This window comes from Acomys minous (assembly GCF_964271855.1).
Source record: "Acomys minous genome assembly, chromosome: 17".
Lineage (NCBI taxonomy): Eukaryota > Metazoa > Chordata > Mammalia > Rodentia > Muridae > Acomys > Acomys minous.
The window spans coordinates 55,781,119-55,793,456 of record NC_140500.1 but is presented as its reverse complement, the minus strand read 5'-3'; the positions used below and the strand labels follow the sequence as shown (position 1 = coordinate 55,793,456).

Here is a 12,338-nt window from a genome sequence, read left to right as displayed (position 1 = left end):
ATCATGAAACCCTTGGGAAGGCAGGACAGGAGGGGGGAGAGGATGGGAGGGAGAGAGGAGTGGGGCGGGGAAGGAGGGAGAGAAGGAGGGAAAGAGGGGGATGGAGAGGGGGAGAAAAATGGGGGAGGGAGGGAGAGAAGGAGGGAGGAGAGAGAGAGACAGAGAGAGAGAGAGAGAGAGAGAGAGAGAGAGAGAGAGAGAGAGAGAGGGAGGGAGGGAGGGAGGGAGGGAACTAAAAGGTTCACCAATGCATCCCTGTAGCTCCACCCTCTCTTATTGCGTTATAACCTGGAGGAAGGACCTAGTAAATTTGTAAAAGTCTTTTATTTTATTACCGTTTATTTATTCTTTACGTGTATGTGTGTACTGGTGTGCACTCGCTGGCACAGGAGCCACGGTCAAGTGTGGAGGTCAGAGGACAACTTTGGAGAATCTGTTTTCTCTTTCCACTATGTGGGCTCCAGGGTTCAAACTCAGGTCCTCAGCCTTGACTCGAGGTCTCCTATCTGGGTGAACACACATGTGTTGGTGAGCAAAGAGTGATTGAGGAGGAAACCCAGTACCTTCTGCTGCCCCTGTGCCTGCACAGGTGTGTGCATACCCACACACATGTGTGCAGACACTCATGCAGACACAAACGCATATACATATAAGCACACAAATTAATAAATCTTTAAAACAAAACTGCTACTGTGTAGCTATGTCTCTGAATTAGGACATTCCTCACCCGAGCAAGGAAGGAGCCTCTGGTAGCTAATGGATTCATGTGCGTGTGCGTGCGTGCGTGCGTGCGTGCGTGTGTGTGTGTGTGTGTGTGTGTGTGTGTGCGTGCGTGCGTGCTTGTGTGTGTGTTGAGACAGCATTTCTCTGTGTAACCTTGACTGTCCTGGACTCACTTTGTAGACCAGGCTGGCCTCGAACTCACAGAGGTCTGCCTTCCAAGTTCTGGGACTAGAAGTGTGCGCCACTGCACCTGGCTCACTAATGGCTCTTACAAGTCTTAGTGAGGCTCAGAACGTTACAGGCTTCTGGCTGATAAGATGGCTCAATAAGCAAAGGTGCTTGTCACCAAGCCTGGGGACCTGCAAGCTGTCCTCTGCCTGCCACATGTACCATCTTTGCATGCTTATTCTTTAAAGCAGAGTATCCCTAAACCTTGGGCCAGCATTGTCTTGGCTAGGCTGAAAGCCAGCAAGCCCCAGTGATTCTCCTGTCTCTGCCTCCCTTGCAGCTGGGATCACCTACATGTGCTGGGTGCCTGAGTCCAAATTCTGGTCCTCACGGCAAGTGCTTTTTTTTTTAAAGACAGAGTTTCTCTGTTTTAGCCTTGCCTGTCCTGGACTCACTCTGTAGACCAGGCTGGCCTTGAACTCACAGAGATCTGCCTGCCTCTGCCTCTCGACTACTAGGATTAAAGGTATGCACCACCGCAACCGTCTGTTCTTTTGGCTTTTTTATTTATTTATTTGGTTTTTTTTTTATTTTTCCAGTCTGGGTTTCTCTGTGTAGCGCTGGCTGTCCTGGACTTGCTCTGTAGACCAGGCTAACGTTGGATTGTCCTGGAATTGCCCCTATGCTGGGATTAAAGAGTGTCGTGGTGCGCACCTGTAATCTGTGTACTAACTAGAGACACTAAGGCAGGGGGATCACTGCAAGTTTCAGGCAGACCTAAACTACTACTACTACAGGGAAGTTTGGTTTCAACCATTTTTGATTAACTTAAGAAATTAAGATATAGGAAATACGTAATCCTGGAACTCTGGCATGCAGAAGCAGAAGGATCTGTTAGTTGGAAGTCAGCCTGGTCTACAAAGCGAGTTCCGGACAGCAAGGGCTTCACAGAGAAACACTGTTTCAAAAAACAACAGCAAAAACAAAACAAACAAACAGAAAACAAAACAAAAAAGATATAGGAAATAACCAGCCACTGGAGGCTTGAGCTCAGCGGGTAAGAACACTGGCTGCTCTTCCAGGAGATTTGATGCTCTCACAAGGACATAGATGGAGGCAGGACACCAATGCACAGTGGTGGCACACACCTTTAATTCCAGTGTTGGCTCTGTTTATTAATAATTAAACTTTATTATACAACCCAACTAGCATACACAAGAAGGAAAAAAGGTTAAAGGGACAGAAGAATGAACCTTCCAGTCTCCGTTCCACGGGATAGGTCTTTAGGTGTCTCTCTGACCCACGAGCTGGTCCGGTCCGTTCCTCTCTCTCCGTGCTCTCTGCTCCCCTTCTCTCAACCTCTTGTTTTTCTTCCCACCACCTTCCCAGTCACATGCAAAGGGTGGTCTCCTTCTCCCTTCGAGGGTCAATTAGGAAAACAATAGCCACGGTGGGGTTCCCAGGTAGGCTTCCTGAATTCCAAGCCCAGGAAGGCTCCAAACAGTCTCTCACAAGGTATTCATGGTGTGCCCCAAGGGTAAAGCCCGCCAAGACTGCTTCCACCTGTGACAAAGCTTAATCATTCCCACATTCCAGCACTTGGGAGGCAGAGGCAGGTGGATCACTGTGAGTTCGAGGCCAGCCTGGTCTACAAAGTGAGTCCAGGATAGCCAAGGCTACAAAGAGAAACCCTGTCTCGAAAAACCAAAAAAATAAAAAAAATTTAAAAATAAAAATAAAAAATTTTAAAAATGTTTAAAATCATGTGGAGGACTGGGCCTATAATCCAGGTTAAATAGATCCTAAATTCGTAAGGCTAGCTACCCAGAATGCTTTGCTGGTTTCCCTAATTCTGAAACAAATTTTAAACTAAGACCAGTAAGTTCAGCACAAAGGCACAACTTCTTAATGTCTCAGTAATCACAGCCACTGGGGGGTCTGAAGTAGGAGGTTCCTTTGACTCCAGGAGTTGGAGACTGGCCTAGACAACATCACAAGACCCCAACTCTTTAAAAGAATTAAGACCAATACTGAAACAGATGATTCCTGCTTTGAATCCCGTAGGGCTCTCGTACTGCCCACCTTCTAAGAGTGTCGTGGGCAAACGGAAAAGGGTGAACAAACTCACACGGGGGTGACAGCTCCACTAGCGAAGTGGGGTCTCTGAATTCTCCGTCGCTGGCCCCAGGGCAATTATGGCAGGCGAGCTCACTGTGTGGGTGTCCAGAGTCGGGCATCTGTAGAGGACAAATCACCTGTGAAAGTGAAAGCAGCAGATGGAGTAGGGACCCGTCGCCCCGACTCCAGGCAGCATGTCTCAGGCGAGGCAGAGGTAAGTGCTCCACCTAGGGGTTTGCTGATAGTGACCACTCTGCCTGGGGAGGGGCTGTGCACCGGGTTTATAACATCTTTCACAGGTGAGCCCTGATGGACTGTCTGCGGGCAAGTGAACGGGTGACTAAGGGCCAATCAGTAAAGAGCCTGACAAAAGTAGGGTGGTGTGAGGAGAGTGTACCCCTGTTTGAATGAGCATAAACACAGAATAAAGCTGGTGGCTCCATCCTAATCCCAGCTTTACTTCCTTTGTGTCTGTCATCAAGTCCAAACGTCCTGAGGGTTGTGGCAGCGCACATTCTCAATCGGTGCTGTTGTTCTGTCCTCCCTTTCCACGTTGGAAGAAAGTCAGGAACAAATCCTGCAGTTTCCCGCCTTCGTTTCCAGCCAGTCCGTATTTTTGGCTTCTGTTCCACTCTGGTGACAACCAAGACCCCTCCCATCTCTCCCAATATACCAAATACAGACAGTGCTCTGCCTGCATATACATCTGCAGGCCAGAAGAGGGCACCAGATCTCATTATAGGTGGTTGTGAGCCACCATGTGGATGCTGGGAATTGAACTCAGGACCTTTGGAAGAGCAGTCAGTGCTCTTAACCTCTGAGCCATCTCTCCAGCCCCATGTGTCTTCTCTTGCTGCCTGCTTTTCTCCTCTTACATCGTTTATGAAGGGTAAGTAGCGCTTTCTTTTTTCTTCAATATTTTCCTTCTCTCCAGCCCCTTCTCTCTCTCCTCCCCTTTTTCTCTTCAAGTGTCCTGTTTGGCTCAGATGCAGACAGACTCAGAGTGTCGTCTCGTACACAGTCTGTGTCTGTGTCTTCTCCCCAACCAATTCCATCAATTTATGTTTGTCTGTCTTCAGACCCACGGACGTCACGTACAAGGCCTCTGACGGTGGTGGTGGTGGTGATGGCTGTAGTGAGAATTTTGGTTTCTTTAAAAACCCAGTTATGTTATGTGACTATGTTTTTGTTTTAATTCCAGGTGTGGAGTATGGGGCTGCTTCGGATTGTCTTCAGCAGCTGACTGTAATGTGTGTCATGCGCTGGCAGGGGCGTGACTGTTGGCTGAAGATAGTCAATTGGAATTCTGGAAATGTTTTCAGAGGGGATCAATACCAGAGCCCTAAGAGGGATCCGAAGCCCTGAAGAGGCAGCTGCTGCTCCCCCTGCTGCTGTTGCTCCCTCTGCCGCTGCTGCTGTAGTTTGTTGTGGTTTGTCAAGTGGTCAAGAGCAAAGAAATAAATAGAAGTAGTTGCATATCCTGTCAGTGAAGACCAACCCTGCCCTAAGGAATTTGACCTCCCTAATCAGCAGGAAGTAGTCTCCGCCCCATCTCCCCTCTAACCTTTTTTCTCACCTACCTAGTGTTGGGGGTTGGAAGGAATTGGGGTGGAGAAGGGAGGTAATTATAGGAACCCAATTAAGTAGCCCCCCCAAAAGTATGCCTACAGGTGGTGGTGGTGGTGTGTGTGTAAATATGTATATGTGCTTTGCCTGCATACGTATATGTGCACTATTCGTGTGCCCCAATGCCCTTGTAGGTCAGAGAGGATATCGGATCCCCTGGAGCTGGAGTTAAAGCTGCCACATGGGTGCTAAGAATCGAGGTCCTTTGGAAGAGCAGTAACCATTGCTTCAGCCGTCACCGCCATCACCAGCACTCTGTGCTATTTTGGACTGAGAAAATAAAATCACTTCAGACATTGACCTTTCACAGTATTTCTAAGCCCAAGGCCCCAACACAAACATCAGTGCCTCTCAGGAAGCTGGTGGAGCTGAATCCTTGAAGAAGAAAATGTGCTCCGGCTCTGTTGACCTATGTCTGTGTGCACCCCAGAGTCTCACGTATTTCTCTGAGGAGTGTGTGGGGTGGGGAGAACATGACGATTATGGGATGGGAAAGGCAGACTACTTGTTCCTGTGGACACAGGGACAACCCAGTGTTGAAAGTCCTCGTGCACGGTGACCTTGGTGGGGAGGGCCACGAGCCTGGGAGACATAGTTCCCAACATTCCCTTTAGTTTTATTCTTCAGTTTGCTGTGGGTGGAGATGTTCCAAGCCCTTTCTATTTCACTGTCACCAGCTCCTGGTGAGTCACTAGCAGCCCTTCCTACACCACCTCTCCCGCAGGATAGAGGGAGGATCTTGCAGATGCTGTTTCTCCTCTGGTGGGTGCCATAGCAACAGGAAAGCAGCTCCCAGTAGCCTACTCTGCTAACCAGCACATTGAAGAGGATGATGGTGTGTGTGTGTGGGGGGGGGGGTGAACTTCACTACTTAAGATCTGAGGGTCCACAAAACACATAGCTCAAGCCTCTTTTGATTTTTGTACACAAAAGGAAACTCCCCACCACACCATTTACAGGGACATTAATTTAACTTCTATTCATTTTTCCCTCCATGAAACTGCTTTTGCTTTTGTTTTTCAAGACAGGAGGGTTTCCTGGAGCTTACTCTGTAGGCCAGGCTGGCCTCGAACTCAGAGATCACCTGCAACTGCTGCCCAGCTCTAAGTGGCCAATCCCAGAGAATGTTCTGTTTCCCCTTCCTTTTCCTTTCCTTCACTTCCTTTCCCCTTTCTGTCCTCCCTCTCTCTTTCCCTTTCTTCCTCCTCCTCCTCCTGTCACTTCCCTTCTTCCCCAGCTCCATCCCCAGCATTTGCTTTCTTGCAGTGTTGGGATCAAGCCTTTCACACGCCAAGCAAATACTCTGCTACTAAGCTATCCCTCCAACCTGAAGCAGTTTCTTACTGAAAAATAAATAAATAAATAAATAAATAAATAAATGGATAAAGAAACCTGGAGTTGTTCAGACCGGTGCTGGAATCTGGGTTTGGTCATTTAACTGCTATTTTTAGAACATCTACTTGTGCAGGATATTGGATCCCACAGTGGACCCCAAGATTGTGAGCTGTAAAATCCTGTTTATCGTTTGGTGTGGCTCAGCCCTGGCACACACCTTTAGTCCAAGAGCTTTCTGTTTTATAAAGTTAACCCTAGCTCAAGAGGCAGAGCAAGAAACCATCTGACAGGGATTAAGTAGAAAGGAGAGACTTTGAGAGAAGAGTATTTAAGACAGTGTGGAGAAGAAGGAGCTATTTAGCTTTGAGCTTTTGGGTTTGGTTTTGTTTTTGCTTTTTCCTTCAGGACAAGGGCTGAGTAGGTAGGTCAGCTGGGTGCTTTCTCTGCCTCTCTGAGCCAGCAGGTTTTCTCCCCAGCATCTGGCTCCTGAGTCTTCTTTGGTAAAATCGAACGTTTGGGATTTTCTTTCTTTAAAACAACACCTACTATGTGCCAGGTATTAGACACAGCCAACACTCTGAAGGTGGAGCAATGGCTTGTGATCATTTATGTTAGATGTCAGCTTAACTGAGCCTCAAGTGCCGGATCTTTGGGCAAACAGGATTCTGGGTGTTTCTATGACAGTGTTTTTGGGATGAGGTTATTATTAACTCAGGACACTGAGGAAAATGGGTTGGGCTTTCTGAGTGTAAGTTGGCTTCATCCCCTTAGTTCAGTGAAGTATCATGGTTGTCCAATAAACAAGTGATTTTCCATTTTGTAAAAACAAACTGGACTCCACAGATTATTTATATATATATATATATATATATATATATATGGTGAAGAAGGATAACATATAGATGCTTGGTGGTATATAAATTGGGAAAAACACTTAGGAAAACTATGTGTGATGTCAGGAAGGGTTGTGTACTTAAGCAGCATCCTTGGGATGTCTATTTAAGCAGCAATGCTGAGCATCTGCATCAGAAGACAGACACTCATTGCAGCATTTGGTGGAGGGGGAGCGGGAATAAAAAGCTAGACATAAAGCCAATGCCCAGAGAGAAAGAGACAGACAGGTGAGGATGTCTGTGCTGTCAACTGTACTCTCACATTCCCTGCTTGCTGTGTAGGCATGGCTAGTCTGGAACTTATTGTAGAATCCAGACTGGTCTTGAACTCACAGAAACCCTCCTGCTTCAACCTTCCACGTTTCTGGTACTAAAGGTGTTATCACAATGCCCAAACTCTCTCTCTCTCTCTCTCTGTCTCTGTCTCTGTCTCTGTCTCTCTCTCTCTCTCTGTGGTTTTCATTTTGTTTTGTTTTAGAGAGAGTTTCATGTATCCCAAGCTGGCCTCAAATTCACTACATAGGCAATGATGACCCTGACCTCGCAGTCCTGCCTTTGCCTCCCGAGTCCTGGGGTTACATCCACAGCTTATGTGATAATGAGGATCAAACTCAGGGTTTCATGCGTGCTAAGGGAACATCTATCAAGCTGGGCGGTGGTGGCGCACGCCTTTTATCCCAGCACACGGGAGGCAAAGGTAGGCGAATCACTATGAGTTCGAGGCCAGCCTGGTCTACAAAGTGAGTCCAGGAAAACCAAGGCTACACAAAGAAACCCTGTCTCAAAAAACCAAAAAAACTAAACTAAACTAAACTAAATAATAAAAAGCATCAATCTTATAAGACTGGAGACTGCTCCTGAAGCAAAGCTGGTCCTGCGCCTCCTCATTACACTGAGAGGACATTCAGGCTCTTTCCAGGTTGTTTTGGTGGACTGGCAGGGCCTAACTTCCTACCTCATGTTCTGGTTTCTAAAAAAACAAGACTAAGAATCGGTAAGGTCAGAGGAAGACCTGAAATTCCTACAATGCGCTTTAGATTCTGTTTTTTAAGTTGGAGACTATGGTGATAAAATATTATAACAATAACCATTACTCTTCAGACTTAATTTTATTTGTTATTTATGTGTCTGTCAGCATGTATGTACACAAATGTGTACGGGTGCCCTGGGGGCCAGAAGAGGGCGCTAAATCCCCTGGAGCTGGAGTAACATTCAGTTGTGAGCCATATGGTCCTCTGGAACAGCAGCCTCTTAACCACTGAGCCATCTCTGGAGCCCCTAATGTTTTTATTTGTTCTTTGATGAATCCATACATGTATGTAATGTATGGTGTGCATACCAAATCATACCAAATCCCTTCCCACTTCTCCCTGGATCGCCTAATACTTTCCCACACTTCATAGCATACATCAAAACTAATCAAAATGGGTCAAAGTATTAAACGTAAGAGACAAGAGCGTAACTGTCTTTGAAGAAACCAGGGGTGAAATTTAAAAAAAAAAAAAAATATTTATATATAGCCAGGCATGGTGGCGCACGCCTTTAATCCCAGCGCTTGGGAGGCAGAGGCAGGTGGATTGCTGTGAGTTCGAGGCCAGCCTGGTCTACAAAGCGAGTCCAGGGCAGCCAAGGCTACACAGAGAGACCCTGTCTAAAAAAGAAAAAAAATATTTATTATTTATACATATTCTGCTTGCACATGTGCCTGCCCACCAGAAGAGGGCACCAGATCTCATTGTAGATGGTTATGAGCCACCATGTGGTTGCTGGGAATTGAACTCAGGACCTTTGGAAGAACAGACGGTGCTCTTGACCTCTGAGCCATCTCTCCAGCCCCCCAGGGGTGAAATTTATCTTGGGTTTAGCAGTGATTCTTGGGTGTGATGTGAAACATTCTGCAAGGAAAAAAGACAGATAATTCATGGATTTCCATCCTTAAGAAACTTCTTTTACAAGTTTAACCTTTAATTTATTAGAACTTTTAATTAATTATAAGATGAAGTGATTTTTTTCAGACTCAGTTTCTTTATGTAATAGCCCTGGCTGTCTTGGAACACTCTTTGTAGACCAGGCTGGCCTCAAATTCACAGAGACCCGCCTGCCTATGGCTCCTTAGTGCTGGGATTAAAGGCTTGCGCCACCATGCTTGGCTTCAAGTGATGATTTTTTTGTTTTGTTTTGTTTTCCAAGACAGGATTTCTCTGTGTAACATCCCTGACTGTCCTGGACATACTTTGTAGACCAGGCTGGCATTGAACTCACAGAGACCTGCCTGCCTCTGCCTCCCAAGTGCTGGGATTAAAGGCATTCACTCACCATGTCTGACTGAGACAGGTTTTCTATGTGTAGCCCTGGCTGTTTTTGGAAACTTGCTTTATAGACCAGGTTAGCCTCAAACTCAGATTTGCCTACCTCTGCCTGCCAAGTGCTGGGATAAAAGTCATGTGCCACTGTGCCTAATAAGCTTTTTATTTGTATATCACACACAGACACACTCACAAATGTCATGGCATATGTATAGAGATCACTTTTGGAGCCAGCTGTAAAGCGGGTTGTCTTCCACCTTTATATGAATTTCAAGGATTTGTTAGAAATAAGTAAGCGGTTGCAAAGAAAGAGACCACCTCTGTAATTGAGGTGTCTTGACAAGGCAAAGTTTAATCTTGATTAAAAGGATGTGCTTCCAGGAACAAGCGTACAGAGTTAGGAACCGCATTGTTTTGTTTGGTGTTGGGTTTGTTTGTTTGTTTGTTTTGAGACAGGGTTTCTCTGTGTAGCCTTGGCTGTCGTAGACTCACTTTGAAGACCAGGCTGGCCTTGAACTCACAGAGATCTGCCTGCCTCTGCCTCCCAAATGCTGGATTAAAGGTGTGCGCCACCACTACTACCCTGCTCAGGAACCACATTCTTATTCTTTTTTTTTTTTTTTGAGACAGGGTTTCTCTGTGTAGCCTTGGTTGTCCTGGACTCACTTTGTAGACCACGCTGACCTCAAACTCACAGTGATCTGCCTGCATCTGCCTCCCAAGTGCTGGGATTAAAGGCGTACGCCACCACTGCCTGACCTATATCTGAATTTTAGGACACAAATGTACATAACTCTAGTATCATCGGTTCACATGATGGACTCAGATGGAATTGTTTCCTTGGCCAGCAACAGGTACCCTTTCTGGGGACAAATGGTTTGGTGGCTAGTTAATTTCCGTAACCCCAGCACCCTCCAGACAAACCTAGGAGAACCATGGGTGTTATGATAGCCAGCCTGATTTGGGTATCAAGACCCAATTTCAAAAATAATACACAGCCTGCTATATGGATGGAGCTGTGGTTTGGCATGCGAAGGCCCTGGGTTTCTGTTCCTTAGCCAGGGCCTCAGCAATTTATGTTTAAAGCTCATCCATTTTGGTTAAATTGTGATCATTCTAATGGTGATATTTGTCCCCATTTCCTCAAGAAAAGCCACACAATAGTAAAAGCTCAGTGAGAAGGAAAGGCAGACAAGGAGACAAGGCCTTTCTTTTGTGGTGGAAACCTATAGTGGTGGTAGGGTCTCTGTAAGAATCAAGGCCTGGAGCCAGGCAGCGGTGGCACACGCCTTTAATCCCAGCACTCGGGAGGCAGAGGCAGGTAGATTGCTGTGAGTTCGAGGCCAGCTTCGTCTACAAAGTGAGTCTAGGACAGCCAAGGCTACACAGAGACCCTATCTTGAAAAACCAAAAACCAAAAACCAAAGAAAAAAAAGAAAAAGAAAAAGAAAAAAAAAAAGAAAGAAAGAAAGAAAAAAAAGAATCAAAGCCTGCTGTCTCCCTACAAGCTGAGGCAGTTACAGAACAGCAGATGTTGTGGAGTGTCCACCAGAGAAGACTGTACGGACAAGGGCTTAAGGCAATAGAAAGGCTTTCTTGCTGGCTGGTGACTACCCTGGGTGTTCAGGATCCCAGGGTGAGCTGTAAGCACAAAAGCGTGTCCTGGGTTGACATAGTTCAGTTTACAAGGACAGTTAAGCCAGAAAGGAAACTACAGAAGAAAAAAAACCCCCCCACACACAAAAAAACAAAAAACAAACAAGATTAGTTCACTTAAAGACTTTCCCAGAACTATGGCCTCTGTTTTAGTTTTGGCAGGTGGTGCTATTACCAGTCTAGGGCCTGACTGGTACTTCCACCATGGAGTCAGATGTACTAAAGTCTGGTTTGAAAAGTTTTCATTAGGAACCAACAGTTAGTCATTGCTAGGGGAACCAGTGACTAAACAGCTAAAGACTGTTGGGTGGTCAATTAGCATCTCTTGTGATGGCTATTATTGGGGTCCACAGGGAAGGGTAGTCAAGGATCTAGAGAAACAAGTTACTTTACTTCTAGAAACCAGATTACTGTCACTACTGGAATTGTCACAATTCAACCCAGATGGGGTTGAAAGACAAACCGGCATGGTCTTGGCTAAGGAACAGAAATCCAGAGCCTTCATATGGCCAAATGGCACTACAACACCAAACCATAGCTCCTCCCCTACAGCCAGGCAAAGTATCTGCTTATTTTTGAGACAGAGTTTGATACGTAGATGAGGGTACCCATTTATAGCATCCATAATTCTCCTAGGTTTGCCTGGAGAGTACTGGGATTACAGGCTTTATTTTATTTTATTTTTATTTTTATTTGAGACAGGGTTTCTCTGTATAACAGCTCTGGCTGTCTTGGAACTCTCTCTCTAGTACAGGCTGGCCTTGAACTCACGGAGATTCACCCACCTCTGCCTCCCAAGGGCTAGGATTAAAGGCATGCGCCAGCACCACCAGGCTCGGGATTGCAGGCTTCAACCAGCCACCAAGCCCAGCTAATAGGATTCCTTTTAAAGGGTGTAGATGTGCCATAGTTTCCTTTATAGAATCGCAGCTCCGAACAATTTTGATTTCGTCTTTCAGGTGCTTTCTTCTAGATAAGGAGTGTGCTCTGTATTAAAGACACCATTCATTTCACTTGAGTTTCCCTGAGCCCGCAGGGAGGCGCAGTTAAAGATTTCAAGTCCAAAAGCAGCAGCGAGGTGGCAATGCCGGTCCTCCCACGGCTAGCCCAGTGCAGGCAACCTGCGCAGGACAGCAGATGCGAATCTGAGAGCAATTCATTGCACTAATTCACTCGGCAAGAACTTACTGAGCAGTTACTGAGCCCAAAATTATCCAAGGCAGTGCATAGTGCATGAATGTCAATAAAGCAAGAAATTAAAAATACAGGATATTGAACAGTGACTCGAGAGAGGAAGGAAAAACAGAAGAGAGGGGACTGACAGGGAAGAGCAGTTAGTGAGGCTTCCAGAAAATGACAATAAACAATAACAGGGACCATTCATGAGGCTGATGTGCTGCAACTCTCATATAAGAATGTCCTTTAAATTCGGCCAGGGGCAACTGCAAACACCGGGAACACACGGGGGCGCAGAGGTGGAGCATCCTCAACGCAGCCCGGAGCCCCGCCCCCA

General features: G+C 46.2%; 1 protein-coding gene across 1 annotated transcript in view; it reads right to left on the bottom strand.

Moving 5' to 3' along the window:
- The window catches only part of LOC311588705 (pre-mRNA-splicing factor ISY1 homolog), a 176,236-nt gene that overhangs the window by 71,919 nt on the left and 91,979 nt on the right, over window positions 1-12,338 (bottom strand). The window lies entirely within an intron of this gene.